The 14576-nt window shown below is 40.6% G+C and overlaps 1 protein-coding gene across 2 annotated transcripts in view; it reads right to left on the bottom strand.

Annotated features, from left to right (window-relative positions):
• ARHGAP18 (Rho GTPase activating protein 18) overlaps positions 1 to 14576 on the bottom strand; it is a 100976-nt gene that overhangs the window by 40633 nt on the left and 45767 nt on the right. The gene's annotated exons all lie outside the window — the stretch shown is intronic.

Below are 14576 nucleotides of genomic sequence, written 5' to 3'. Positions count from 1 at the left end.
AGCCACAAACTGATTCAGAGTATCAGTGGATTACATGAGTAGCAACCTATCTAACTTCAGAGTTGGCCTTACTTTGAGTGGGGGCAGACTGGACAAAATGATTTCCAGTGGTCCCTTCTAAACTAAGTTACTCTACTATTATGAGAGTATATCAAAATTCTTCCTTGTATTAAAAAATAGTTCTTAACACTTTAGAAAGAGCTTCAAATGTCTTTTACGTCTGAATTTGTCTCCATATTCTAAAAAAGGAGTCATGGTTTGAGGTTAAGTAGTAAATATCACTTATTCTGAGAGGAAAACGTATCAAAGATCAAGCATTGTGGATTTATCACAATGTAAACGCAGTAAATTAAGTCCTACCTTCCCATTTGGCTGACTTAGAATGTTTATCTAGAAAAAGCACCTTGTCCTTATGTTTTATCTCGTGACAATTGACACTTGTTAGCTGCCCCTAAGTAAAAAAGTCATACATTTCTCGTGAAGATAAGCCCCTTCTGTGTACAAGTCACAAATCCTTTCACACCAAATGTGCTCGATTCTCCGATAAGAAATCCTAACTATATGGACTTTGCCTTTAAAGGTAAAGAGCCTTATGGAAGGACTGAGTTTCCACCTTCTCTGCCTCTCTGCTCCAGGTACTAAGTTAATAAATTACAATGAATTACCAAGCTAATATGCACCCCAGTGCCATTCCTTAATCTGCCCGTATTTGAAAGCCCAGGGGGAAACAAAAAAACCAACCACATATGAAGAAGTATTTAGCTTCTGCATCAGTGGCAGTAACAACATCCGGCTAGTAGTGCATGTTACCCAATAAATACAATTTCTCCATGTAACCACCTCAGTTCTTAAACTTCTCGTGACAGGTGTGTCTTGTGTGCACCATGTGCTGCTTCTGAATCCAACACTAATCACTGCAGAAAGACATTCATGGAGCCGCATCAAAAGTCTCCCCAGCAGCCACCATCAGTGCTGAGTGTGGCCAAAGCAGGTCAGGCTTCCCAGCCCTTGCCCAGGCTTCCCTCCTCTGGGCCCGGCCGAGCTCAGAGCAGACTGGGTCCCTCTCACAGACTCTCTACACTGAACTGCAGTGGCTGCAGCTTATCGTCCCTCCGTTTAGCCCTGCAGAGCTGCTCATCAGCTCTTCAGTGGCCTTTCACCTTTGGAACAACCTGCTCTCACTGACCCACCTCAGCTGAAATTTAACCACCACAGCACACCACGCAAAAGATAAAAATAACAAAACTGAATACATTAAAAGCATGCACTTCGGTGGGCTCTGGCAGGCTGAGCTGGGATACGCTGCAGCAGGCTGTGGCTCTGTGCCATGCTTCCAGGGCAGCGCTCCTCCTGTCCTTCAAAAAAAAGCCAGCTCGTCACCTTCCCCAACTAGGTCCTGTTTCAGAGAAGTCTGTGTCCTGAAACACACAGATACTCAGCACAGAGCACTCGAGGCCATTTTCAGGGTCCTGTAAGCATTTGCTGTACATTAAAAACACTCCATTAACCTTCAGAGGCTGCACCTTACCCTTCCATCACCGCTCACAGGCCTGCCCTACTCAACCAAATATAAGCTGCTTTTCTGGTAAGGCTCTTCCCAGCCTGACCTTTCGATCTCTCATTAACAAATCTATACAGCAACTCCCAACTTTGAGCTGGCAGTAATGCCACTTCCCCTGGTGAAAGCCCTCAAGAGAGAGCGGGGGACAAATGACCAGGAGAACCTTCCAAGAAATATTCACACGAAAACCCCACTGCTCTGCTGTGAATCTCTCCTTCAGAATCCACGTCGCTTCAGGCCATTCACAACTGGCCGCCCCAGCACTGGCAGCACTCGGGCTCCTCAGGAGCCAAGGCTACAGGCTGCTGCTCCTGCTCCACTCACCGATCCCTTCTTTTCCCTTGTCAGACTCGATCCAAGCCTGTATCCCCAGTTTCTCTTTGGACTACAAACCCTTTCAAAGCCATCTGCATTTGTCCACATCCACAATTCACATTTTGATGGGCTAGGCCAGAGAGAGGCTCAGGCTGGGAGAGAACAACTGCTAAAACAATTGCTGACAGAGCAGTTCAGATCTTATTTTCTCTTCACTTGGTCCAACGTTTCTTGCTTTGCATACCCCACCAGAGAAAGGCACTGGTGAAGCAGTATTTGGTGCATAATCCACACAGCAGTGCCTCCAGGCATCCTCATCTCCATCCCTCCTACGAACCCCTGTACACACAGTGCTAGTCTAGATACCACAGGGTTCGTGTACGTCAGAAAAGAAAAATAATGGTAAAAATTCACAGCACACGGAAAAACTGGTTGCCAATTAAGATTGTTATTTTTAGGTATCTGTTGACAAGGCCAAAAATATGGGATTTCTGCTGTGACTTTCCACTAAATTCCATCCTTCTCCAAACGTATGCTTAGTAAGCACTAGTTGTGCATCACACAATAAAAACACACTGGTGGGAACAAGTTAAGGCCAAGAAAAAAAGAGAGGAGAAGGGAAAAAGCAATCAATCTTAGTAATAGCATTATAAGAAAACTGGAAGAGGTATATGTTTTTAAAAATAATTAATTCCGCATTAACAGAAAGACTCATTAAAAAAAAAAACTTAGAAAATTATTCCATCAAATGTCCCATGTTGCAAGCTTTAGAATTTTGTAGAAGACTGTTTTCCAAAAAACTATCAGTAGAAAATAAGCACAGTTCATTACCAAAACAGCTATTACTAGGTTACTTCTCCAGCACATTCTTAAGTTCTTAGGTGTTCAGTTTTTCTATTTAAAATTTGAAAAATGCAGCTGTTTTCACAAGTATCTTCAATGAGATCTCTTTTCTTCCCCCAGCAAATGTAAGCTACTGCTAACGGTCACATAAGTAATTGTCAAACACTACTCATTTAGCATTTCAGGTTACTAAATGGCAACTTTACTCTCCAGCTGTCTTTTTTCCCCCCAGAAAACTAGTATTGACATTAAGGTCTTCACTAACAACACTCTCAAACTTTATTAAAATCTTACTAACACCTATTTCCAATCATAAGTAAATAGTTTACTTTTCAAATAACTTTTCAGGGAGCAGTGCAATATTCTCATTTCCAAATTACACAGTCAGTTCTGATCTGTGATACTCAGACTTGTACCCTTTGTAGTCGATGAGATTTATGCCAGTTTATCTCGGCACAAAACTGAGCTCCCAGGTATGAAACCCATTCTTCAATATAGTTATTGCAGTCTCTTGCCAGAGTTAATCTTCTTGTCCCATCCACCGGAGATGCATTTATTTATTAGAAACATCAAGGATGTGATAAGAAGCACTCCAGCCCTTCCAGAGGGGAGCCGTTAAAAACAATTCTTGTAATGAACACTTCATTACATTTACAAGGAAAGAAACCAGATTTGGGTTATTTCACAAAGCACTGATGAGCTTCATGTAGTGGCAAGTACTTAAGGGAGAAGAATTGTGCATAAGTATTTTCTTCAGCCTTTCCTTTTGTGATGAACTGTGTCTCAGCCTTTAAGAAAACATGACTCTTCACACACCATACTAAAAATATGCTTTTTTCCAGGTTCTGTCAGCCTGATTTTGATTTCATTTGTAATCATTTCATACCACTGCAGTTGTCTTTGTTCCTTATTTTCTTTCCTGTGAAATCTAAATCTCCCTGCCTGATCATAATTGATACTTGTCATGTGTAAACTACAGCAGCTAGAGATTAATCTGTTAGTAAGATGCACTTTCACTGACATGTCAGATAAACTCAGCTCGTGGAAAGCTAATTATGCCCTTACTTTCATTTTTCTCACTAAAGAATTAAGGATTGTGATGCATTTTAAAACTGAGATGTGAAAAAGCCCCCTACAGGGCTAGCCACTAAATTGATGATGATCCGAAAATCATCTTTCTACATTGCTATACAAACATCATAATTGTATGATATCCTTATATACTATATAGATGGGTATGCATGAATTACATGTGTAAATATACTGAAAGGCAGAAATAGTAAATGCAAGGATGTTCATGGTCATAAAAACTAGGGAGCATAAATACACTGTTGAACCAAACATAATAGAATGGCACTGCTGAAAGAGAAGTGGAGGTCCTGTAGCAGGATTAGTGCAGGTGAGCTCACTGACTCCAGGAGAGAACAAAGTCCAGCTACTAAATACTGTACGAACAAAGCAAAAAGATACCAGTCTCTATAATCTCTTTTCTTCCTGAAAAAAAATGGATGAAACGCAACAGAAAGGGAGGAATGAGAAACACCTATTCTGCCGACAAATTAGGAATTTCTGTACAGGGTCCTTTTTTCCACCCCCTTCTGTCAAATTTTGGAATTCAAAATTTAGGCCTGGATCTTTCGGGAATAAAACCTGTCACAACTATACAAAGTGTCACAAGTGGAACAAGGGAAGAGCCCATATGATTAATTACTGAGTTTAACCTCAATTAGGACTCAACTCTTTGGAATGAAACCAATATGGTCCTTTTCCACAGTTGCCTAACAAAGCCTATGGGAGTCTTAAACATTGTCTTTAAACAGGTTCCAAATTGAAGGCCAATTCAAAGTTCTACAAGACTAAAAATTTCACAAACATTTGTTTGTATCAGACAATTCCCAGCGCCGAGAACAGCGCGAAAAATAAGCATTGTGTTAGCAAATGATATAATTATTTTTCATACTGGACTATTACACCCCCCTAAGCTGCACACTGAAAATACAGTCTTCATATGCTTGGCCTTAAAAGCTTCTTTAAGTAATCCTGGCCATTAACCATTGCTATTGGGATTCTTGTACAGGCAATGTCTTGAGCACTGCAGCCCCTTCAGATGCACACTATGGCACCCCAACAAACTAGCACTTTACTTCCAGAGTTCTACAAAATGACAAAAACATATCTGACTACAGCTACATTATAGCAGCAACTTCTGAAATGCCCGTGCAAAGGGAATCATCACTCTCAAAGCTAGTGTACATTTGGCCATTTATGTTAAAGCTATTAGTAGTATTATTGCAGCCATACCTCAGCCGATACCGGGGCTCACTGATTCTGAGCATCATACTAGCACATGGTTAGATGTGTTAATAACCTGATAAACAAGATACACAAGGCTGGGGGGGGGGGGGGGGGGAGGGGAAAGAGGTGAGTGTTTGGACCAGAAGGTTGAAGCATGCTGTTCAAATTCATGGTGCAAGTCAGTGACAGAAACAAGAAAAATTCTCAGATCTCTGGAGTCTTTCACCACTGGACCACTGAGTGTTAAAGATCATAATCTGGCCCAGAGAGAACTGCAAGGCAGATAAAAGGAAGCTGTGCTGTTTGGATTTGTGATAGACTCCAGCACCGTGGCCATAAATAGAGTAGCACTCTCAAAACAAAATTATCTTGTTGACATAGGAGTTACAAAGTTAAGCAGCAATTTGCGTAAGTAATTTTAAGTTTGTACAAAGGCTAACTAGATTTAAACAATCAAAAAATGCCTATGGGCACCGTGGCCTATTCTGAAAACTATTTACTGAGAAATCATTCATGAGATGTTATGCTCTTAAATATAAATACAGGAATTGCCAAGTCCTTTCTAATCTAAACAACAAAAAAAATGAGAGGGAAACAATGTGGTCTCCTATCCAAGGCTGAGTAACAGAGGTGTGGGAATAAATTAAGCTCCAAAGCTCCCCTTACCCTACCTCTCCTTCCAAGAAGCCAAGCAGCACAGCAAGGTGCAAAGACTTCTTAACTGAATTAACAAAGAAAGCTCTAATCTAATGGCTACAGCAGTTGCCTGGTTTGAGCTCCCTGTTTTTGTCTGGGACACTGGCCTGGGAAGTGATCACCAGACCTTCCCATAGCCACGGCACCTACCAGAAGGTCATCATGAACTTTCACAGCTTCTAGGCAAAGCTGCATCCCAAAGGTCAGACATGAAGACAATGCAAGGCCTTGGTTCCAAGGGTGTGTTAAATCAACAACACCACTTATTCTAATGGTTTCAACCTAATGTTTAAGAAATTTCTTTCTGTCACCCAGTATCCAGTATTTTGCAATGCAGCTTTGAGCACTTTTCAAAGTCTTCTGTTAAAGAAATGATCAAATTATAATTGATATGCCCATCAAAGCAGGTTGTCCTAAAGTAACCGAATTTTACGTAAAGCCACAGAGTAATGACACTACCTAAGTGAAGTTAAATTGTTTTTTTCTAAATGTAAATGTCTTCATCTTTGTATATGGCTTAACCCGTTAAAAAGATTCTTTCTATTTCATTGATAGCTAAAACCTCCTGTCAAACAAACGTCAGTATCACTAGCTTTCATGAACAACAGGTAACCTTCAAGCAATACCTACCAGGACCCAAGTCTGGACATTTGGTGTCCAGAACAAGGCAAAAATATATATATATATATAGATATATATATAGATATTAAAGTGCTTTTTAACTTTTAGAAGGCATTAGAAAACCTTTAGTCTGGGCTTCTATTTCTGCTTTTCATTCTAGCTCATAAATCCTGTCACACATTGCAACAAGAGCATCCTTTCCTTTCTACCTTTTCTGTCATTTATTTTTTCCATGACTGACTGCAAACTCCTGCAACTCAGTCTTTTCAAGAGAGTCATAGAAGACAAAGATAACAGTAACAAAGCAATGTAATTTCCAGTATTTTTGGTGAACTGATACTTAGCACTCCCAACTTAAAGAGTTTTATTTTGCCTGCTCTGTGACCTTATGGGACATTTTGAATGGCAATTGCAATCAAACTTGCCCAAATCCCCATTAAGCTCCAAAGAAAAGCCAGAGAAATAGGAACTGAGGCAAAGCTCTACTCTCCTTCCAAAGACAGAGTACAAAGTGATTGCAGAGAGGGTATAAAACAGTACTCACTTTCTAAATGAGCATAAAAAAAGGCTGAGCAAAGAGAATCAGGTCTCTTAGGATTTTTTGTAATACCATCAGCTGCTGTTAATACCTGCTCAAAACTGCTCTGGAGATTAAAAAAAAAAAAAACCACACAGAAAAAAAACCTCCAACAAACAACAAACCACCCTCACCCCAAAACCAATAATCGAGAAAACCCCACAAACTTGGCATTTTAAACACCTCCATGAATAACAAATGCAAGATAGGTCAAAGTTAGGGCTGCCAGACTAGAACTCTAAAAAGTGTGTGCATATACATATACAAAGACATAAAGGCATATACATATATAAACACACACACCCCATACTGCTTCCAGCCACATCCTCATTATTATTTATGTAAGATTTTTCTACCTTAGTGAACACGACCTTCCCCCTTTCCCAACCCCAACCTGTCACTGGAGAAAACAGGAAGGAAATCCTGTCAATGACACAGGCTGTTAAATTAATATTCTAATCCACTGCACCAGAAATGGGAGATTCCAGATACGATGCCAAAACTTAATCTGCCTCAACTATATGCAGCACTTCTAAGAAGATTAAAATATTTCATGACATTTCCTTTAACAGGACCTCGTGTTCTTATACAGCCATTTAGACTACTTATTTTCTATTTCTGATTAGCTAAATTATAATTATGGTAAACTGATACACATGCACATCCTATCGAAAATTACAGTATAGATCATTGGCCCCCATGTATGAGTGATGATGTAAAATCATTTACTACAAAAAATAGTGTTAGAACTATAACATATGCTTCTAAACATTTGCAAAAAGAGCTATTTGATATGCCATCCCAGGTTGCTTCAGAATAAACGTGATTTTGTTCCACTCCACACAAGGTGAGAAAGAACTCAGGATTGACAAATGCAGCCATGAAGCCTGTCTCCCACAAACTGACTGCACCAGTTGCGTTTCCTTGTTTGGGGGGGACTGCTGCATTCTAGTGTCTGAGCTGTTCAACTCCGTGCATGCTTTTAGCTTTATTCTCCAACATGTTTCTTTTAGTGAAAGGTGAGTGACACTGACTCAGATTTGGAGCTTTAAATAGAACATCACATATTATCGAACTTGCAATAAAAATTATCACAATTAGATAAACTGAGAAGTAGTATCAGAAGTCAGTTTTGGTTTTACTTCTGTATTGACAATATGAAGTAGACCATATTGTCCCAGGTCCTGCCATTCTGACCCTTTTAATTCTCATGCCATTTGAATGAAGAGTCTCAAAGGCTTTGAGAATACATTCCTATTTTTGCCCATACATAGAAATTTCTACTCCAGGGAATGCAAAATCCACCAGAGGCAAAAACAAAAGGGACAAGGGAACCTGTATAGATACAATCACACAAGCGGCATCATGTTAGAAGCAGGTTTGCAATGTGCAGACTTTTGGAAGAGTTCTGTAAGCACTTCCAGCTCTAAGTCCCACTGAATGAAAACAGAAGTCAGTCTCCAAACTCAGGCACCCTCTGTAATTCCTTTACATACAACCCTAATTGTGTTTAAAGCTCTGGTTTTAAAGAAAGCATATTGCACACAGCTAGGAAAATCAGGAATGGCTTCACTCGAATCTTCGTCACATTTTTGGCTCTGACCCTTGGTCGGTTGATTTACCTTTCTCATTCCTTCCAAATGCCTTCTACATCACCTGGCTTCATATGGACACAGATGTTTTCCTCTGCAGTTCTGATTCTTTTCATTCTCTACAACTCATATCAATTACAAATATGTATGCAAAACACGTTCTCTGCAACAAATCTCATGCTGCTCATTGGGAAAATACTCGAACAAATTGCACACCTTTTAAAAGTACACTTTTTCTGTAATCTTCTAAGACAACCACTGGAACTAATCTTCTTCCAAAAATGAGAATAAAGCCTGTGTGAGATTACTTCAGGCTCCATAAATATCAAAGAGAATAAACCAGGAAGTGAAACAGATAGAGTATTTGTAATTCCTTTACTGAGAGACACAGAGAGGAAAGATTTAAATAATTCATTTTCTTTTCACAGTGGAAAAAAATCAACATGGCAACAAAATCTGATTTAAGCTATCCTGGCAAATACCAGGACCATCTAGTAATGCACCGTTACAGCCATGAAATGATACTGGAGTCACTTTTGTGCCTCTAAAAGCAATTAGCTCTCTGAAAGTATTAGCTCTTACCATGTTAAAGGACCTATTAGACCTATAACCGTGTTACTTGCAAATATAAGGCCTACAGTGCAACTCAGTAATTCTGTTTATGCTTGAAGGAAACTGGCACACATTCATAGTCAATTTATTACAATATAATCCTTACATTCAGAATAAATTGTAAATGAATTTGTATGAGCATTCTCAAACAGCAGGCAAGGAAATCTGTGCAGGAGTCTAAAAATGTTTTCTAAGGAAACTCTTTTCATTGCCCAACCAATCACCACTGAAGACCCAGTAAGATAAAGAAAATAAAGGTGCTCTCACAGAAGCTGGACAAGAGGGAGAGGAGGAAGCAGAAAGGGCCAAGTAGAGAAACATGTGCTGGGCAGGCCAGCACTCAAGCACCCTGAGGGATACAGGTCTGTTCAGAAGCAAAACGTCAGAGGATGCTTTTAAGAAACATTCTTAAAGCCAAGAGGATAGGAGAGAGGGGGGCCTCAAGGACACCGCAAAGGAAGGACCATCTGGGTTTAGTTCAGCCTCAGCATGAGCAAGGAAGTATTTGCAACCGGTTTTAAAAGTGGTCACTGGGATTTCCTCTGTGCTCAGAGGAGCTAACACAAAAACGCTGCATATGTCTCCACACATGATGCAAACCTGCTTTGAGGAACTCTTCTAACAGAAGCCAGGCAGAGCATGCCACAGCAGAGATGGAGGGCAATGCAGGTCTGCCCTGATCAAGCCGTTCCCTTCACACCCCTTACCCACTGACCCACGGCACAAAGAGGGCAGTTAAAAGTCTGTTGTCACCTCAGCAAAAGAAACGAGATTAAAAAGGGCTCCGAGTCTCAACTCTTACTTTTTATCTTCAAGGGCAACTGCTAAAGGCGTGAGCCTTTGACTCTTTTCCTACCGATTCATTCTTCTAAGCAAATCTTCCCAGGAAACACCCGTTCCTGGCGTTTAACAACTGAACTGTCCGCAGCCCTCGCTGTTACCTATTCTAACAAGCACTTCCAAAGGCTTGGTGTCTTATGACCCAGCAGGAACCCCACTAAGTAAAACAAAATTACACTAATATATTCCCTCCCTCCTTTTATTTCTGGTAGTTTTTAAATGTCAGCAGACAACCAAGCATGTAGGAAGCCACTCAAAACTACAGATTCTCTCCTACCCTCTCCCCCTTCACTACCACCTGTTTTCTGAACACTGGCAGAAAAGATATAAAAATGTGTGTTTTTTTCAACCGAGCTCCCTGCAAAGCTTTACGGGTACTTGTATGCATAGGTATGCCCCTTCACTTACAAATTAACTATACAGATGTACAGCTACCGATCTGAATACACAGATGCGTTCATGTGCAAGTTTGGAAGCTAGCCCACCATGGCGTTCACTACTGTGCGACCTGTCCACAAGGCCCGAGCATCAGGACTTCAATACAAAAACAATACTTCAACCGTAAGGATTTAAAAGAGGGTTTGGTTTGTTCCAGGTGAGGTGAAAAACAAAGACAACATAATACAAACCAAAAAATAGGAGGAAAAGCAGAAAAGAAACATACTAGAAATTAATAAAAAGTAAACAAAACATGCAAATTAAATACCAATAATAGGAACAACTGTTTAAAATTAAAAACAGACCCTAAAAAAAAAACCCTCGTATGTATTTTATTATTAGTTGATCACAATTTTACACATGCAATCCTTGTTTCTCATTTCCAGGAATAGCATTACTAGTTTTTGTTCTTTACTCTTAGATCTGATTCTTTTTTGGTGTAAGAAATCTCCTTTCCATGTGGGGATACATGGGCAGCGAGTCCATCAAAACTTGACACAGTCATGGAAGGCTGTCACCATATTTTAAGGCAACAAAAGGAAATGCTCCAGACTGGTCACAAAGGGAAGACTGACATTCATTGCTTGCTCTGCAGCTCATAAAAAAAGTGTGCTGCGAGTAAAATGAGAAAAAAAATCTTTCCAGAATTATGGTAAATGGAAGACTAAAAGAGCTCTTACCAACTTTAAAGTACACTTATCAAAGAGGATGCAGGCAAGGACTCCAAGAATTCTGGAATTTAAATACTAATAGCAAGTTAAAAAAAAAAGTCATTTTTCAGATTTAAAATTTATTTAGATGACAATTCTTAATAGAAATTATTTAGGAAAATTCTTTGTTTTCCTTCCTAACCAACACCCCTTCTTCCTTTACCAGCATCTTAGAAACATGATACCAGTTTCTAAATCAACATAGGTGCCACCTATGGTTTTTCAGCTGATAACGTTCTCTATGATTATTATTCTAAAAAGATACCAGTCTATTTTGAAAGACGTCAATCAATTATATAAAGCCACATCAACCTGTCTTTTTAAAATCATAGCATCACTAATAGTAGCCATAACTCTTACCCTGCATTCCCAAGCAAAACTCTTCGGTGGAGGTTTAGCTGCCAGCAAAAAATGAAAGTAAAAATGACATTGTACTCTTAACTTTCCCCATGTATCTAGAGGTTAATTATCTGACTTCAACTTTAGACATATTCCTCTGTGTAGACAGGGTAAAAATAGCACTTACTTGTAACATTAAGTAGCTATGATTACAGACCCCAGTAACAATCAAGGAAAATGAAATACAATGCTTCACACGTAACGCATTAAACCTGAAATAAGGCACAATCCATATGCAGACGCTGCTATAAATACAAATTCATATTTTCTTTTGCTGTACATACACACACTGTGTACAGAAGAACAAGAGCAATGTTATGCACTCCTGGGTATTACTATCTGTGATTTTTAGTTACAGGACCAAGTTGCCCATGCTAGACATCTGTACTTCCCGTTATGAGACACATCTACAAATTAATACCATATGTTTTTATACAGTATCATATGCACACAGGAAAAAACCAACATTTGCTGCATGCAATATTAAGTCACACATGAAAACTTGATTGTAATTAATGTGAAAATATCATATTATGACAGTGACCTAACCTTACAGTTTAGGGGGAAGGGGAGGGAGGAACAAAAGACAGCCTGAACAGGCCTGACCTGGGAGCACAGATCAGAGATATTTCTAGACTGTGAAGGGAACAAGGTGTGAGGCAAACCAGAACAGAAGCTGCAAGGCAACCCACAAGTCCTTCACTCCCAGTTCCCAAGCCACATTGCCCGACCACTCTGTCCAATCTCTAGCCCTCATGTCACCTTGCCACACCGCGCAGGACCCCACTGGCTTTCCAGCTCTGAAGCACTTCCTAATGCACCCTAAAAATTAGGGAACCAGCACATACCAACACTGCTGGGGAGGCAATGAAGGGACGGGACATCTCTGGACCCGAGCCAGATCACAAATACATCCATCGAGCTCAGGCAGGGTGACACAGTTGAGCTTCTTCCTACCAGAGGTATTACAGTAAACACCTTCTTAATGTTTTCTGCACTGAAAATGCACATTTAAAAGTTTCTTTGGATACTAGAATTATTTGATTGTATAAGCAGCCAATTGTATCTCAGGGGATAAAGAATAATCCCCTCGCCAAAATAAGGCACCTGGACAAAGCCGTACATGTACAAAGAGCATACAAGTGCTGACAGAATAACACAGAAATGGAATCATACACTTGTCAACATCAAAAGTGTTTAAAACCTGAAATGTAAATCAACAGAGCAATGGAAAGGGAAGTAGAAACTGTAACAGAAAATTTACAACACATTAACTTAAAGATGAAAAGGAGACTTTCAAAGAGACAAATGCCCACATACCTAAATTACACTATTTTCTCAATTCTTTAACTGCAAAACCAGTGTGTATACTTTACAGCTTCTGCCACTCCTGTCGGGTGTCTTCACTGGAGGTGCTCAGGTCTCCTCCCTCTTTGAAAGTCAGGAATGTGCAATGAGGAATTTAGGGATACTTTCATTGACTGTGCCCTCTAGCCAACTGACCTCATTTTCATTTTTTTGCTGTTTCATGACGCCTCACTGAGAAGTAAATCAGTTAGAATGATTTGTACCATGCCCTCTCAGAATAAATATGACTTTTTTATTATCAAGTACATATATATCAAGTGTGTGTACGTACATATGTATACACATATATATATATACAGACACACACACACACACATACATATGTTGCTGTAAAAAATGAGGCAGTACACTGAAGCTGCCTCTTCCCAATGACTGCCAAAGTAATGAATGCTGTTTGGCTTCAATTCCTTCTCTGTTCACACAGGCTTCACACCAGTGCAACCCTGGAGTGCCCCAAGGGGGATGCCCCCACAGCTGACACCTCAAGGCCACTCCACCCTTTACAGTAACTCACAGGAGGCAGACACCACCCTTTGAGTGCCCTTCTCCAAGCAGCCTAAATCCACACCACAAAACAACCATGTGCCAGATCCTAGGATCTCTCCATCCTTACAGGCAGACCCCTCCAAGGACAGCACAAGCAGTAAACCAGCCGGCCTGTTGTACACCCAGTGCAATTCGGGGGAAAGGGAAAGGTATCTCTGTTTACTAAGAGATACTACATGGTAGAACTCCAGCTACCAGGACTGTCAGAGGATTGTGTGGTAGCACTGAGCAGAGCCAACTAGATGCACAACTGAAGCACACCACCAGCCCAGTGCAAACATCCACTCTCTGCAGCCACAACAGAAAATAATTCATTCAGAAATAGTGATGGGTCTACACCCACGGAAAGGGCATCAGCATCACCTCAGCACTGACCCTCTAGCCAACAGCTAGGCTTTCTTCTGCTGGAGGTCACCAGCAGACATCGAGTAACACACTCACCCTGTGAGTAGTTAAGCCGCTTCCCACAAAAATACCCCAGTGCCACTGGTTTTTCCCTTGTATTGCTTATTCAACTTGACACATCAGAAGACTTGCATTCCCAGAACTGTAAAAGGGTCTTGGAACGGCCCTTGTCATTAGTTTTTCTTTAATCCCATTTAATCCTAGAGTTCATTAGGAAATCACCTGCAAGGCATGCTTTAAAGGAACCAGAGTGTTCCGAGTTGCATCTGTCCAGTAGTTACCCACTTTGTGAGCCTGCCACAGCTGGATATGCCAACCGCCTCGCCATTCCTCCAAAGTATCAAGCCAGAGAAACTGGGGCAAGCAGACCTTGGTGTATCTAGCAGAAGGAACAGGCAAGGCACCTTGCTTGCATCTTAACAATTTCCTCAGTATTATGGAGAGCTCTCTCAGATAACGAGCAGGTAAACTCTCACTTGCCTAGCAGCAACTTGGTGACAGCCACGCAAAGCAGGTGCTTCTGAGAAAGCAAAACCTGTGGCCTGAGGATCCTTGGTCATGGAAAAAGACAAACTAATACCCTCTTCTGCTTGTAAGGGACAAAAGCTTCCTCCTTCAGAAACTAAATGGATATGGATGCCCTTTTAGTAGCCTAGCACAGCTGACTGTCCTGTGACCCCTCACTGCAGCAGCAGTCTCCGACCCTTCTCAGATGGAAACCAGTTGGAAAATGACCGGATGGCACATGGACTCACAGA

The sequence above is a fragment of the Falco biarmicus genome, chromosome 6 (assembly GCF_023638135.1).
Source record: "Falco biarmicus isolate bFalBia1 chromosome 6, bFalBia1.pri, whole genome shotgun sequence".
NCBI classification, from domain to species: Eukaryota; Metazoa; Chordata; class Aves; order Falconiformes; family Falconidae; genus Falco; species Falco biarmicus.
The sequence above is the reverse complement of the archived record's forward strand: the minus strand, read 5'-3'. Positions and strand labels throughout refer to the sequence as shown.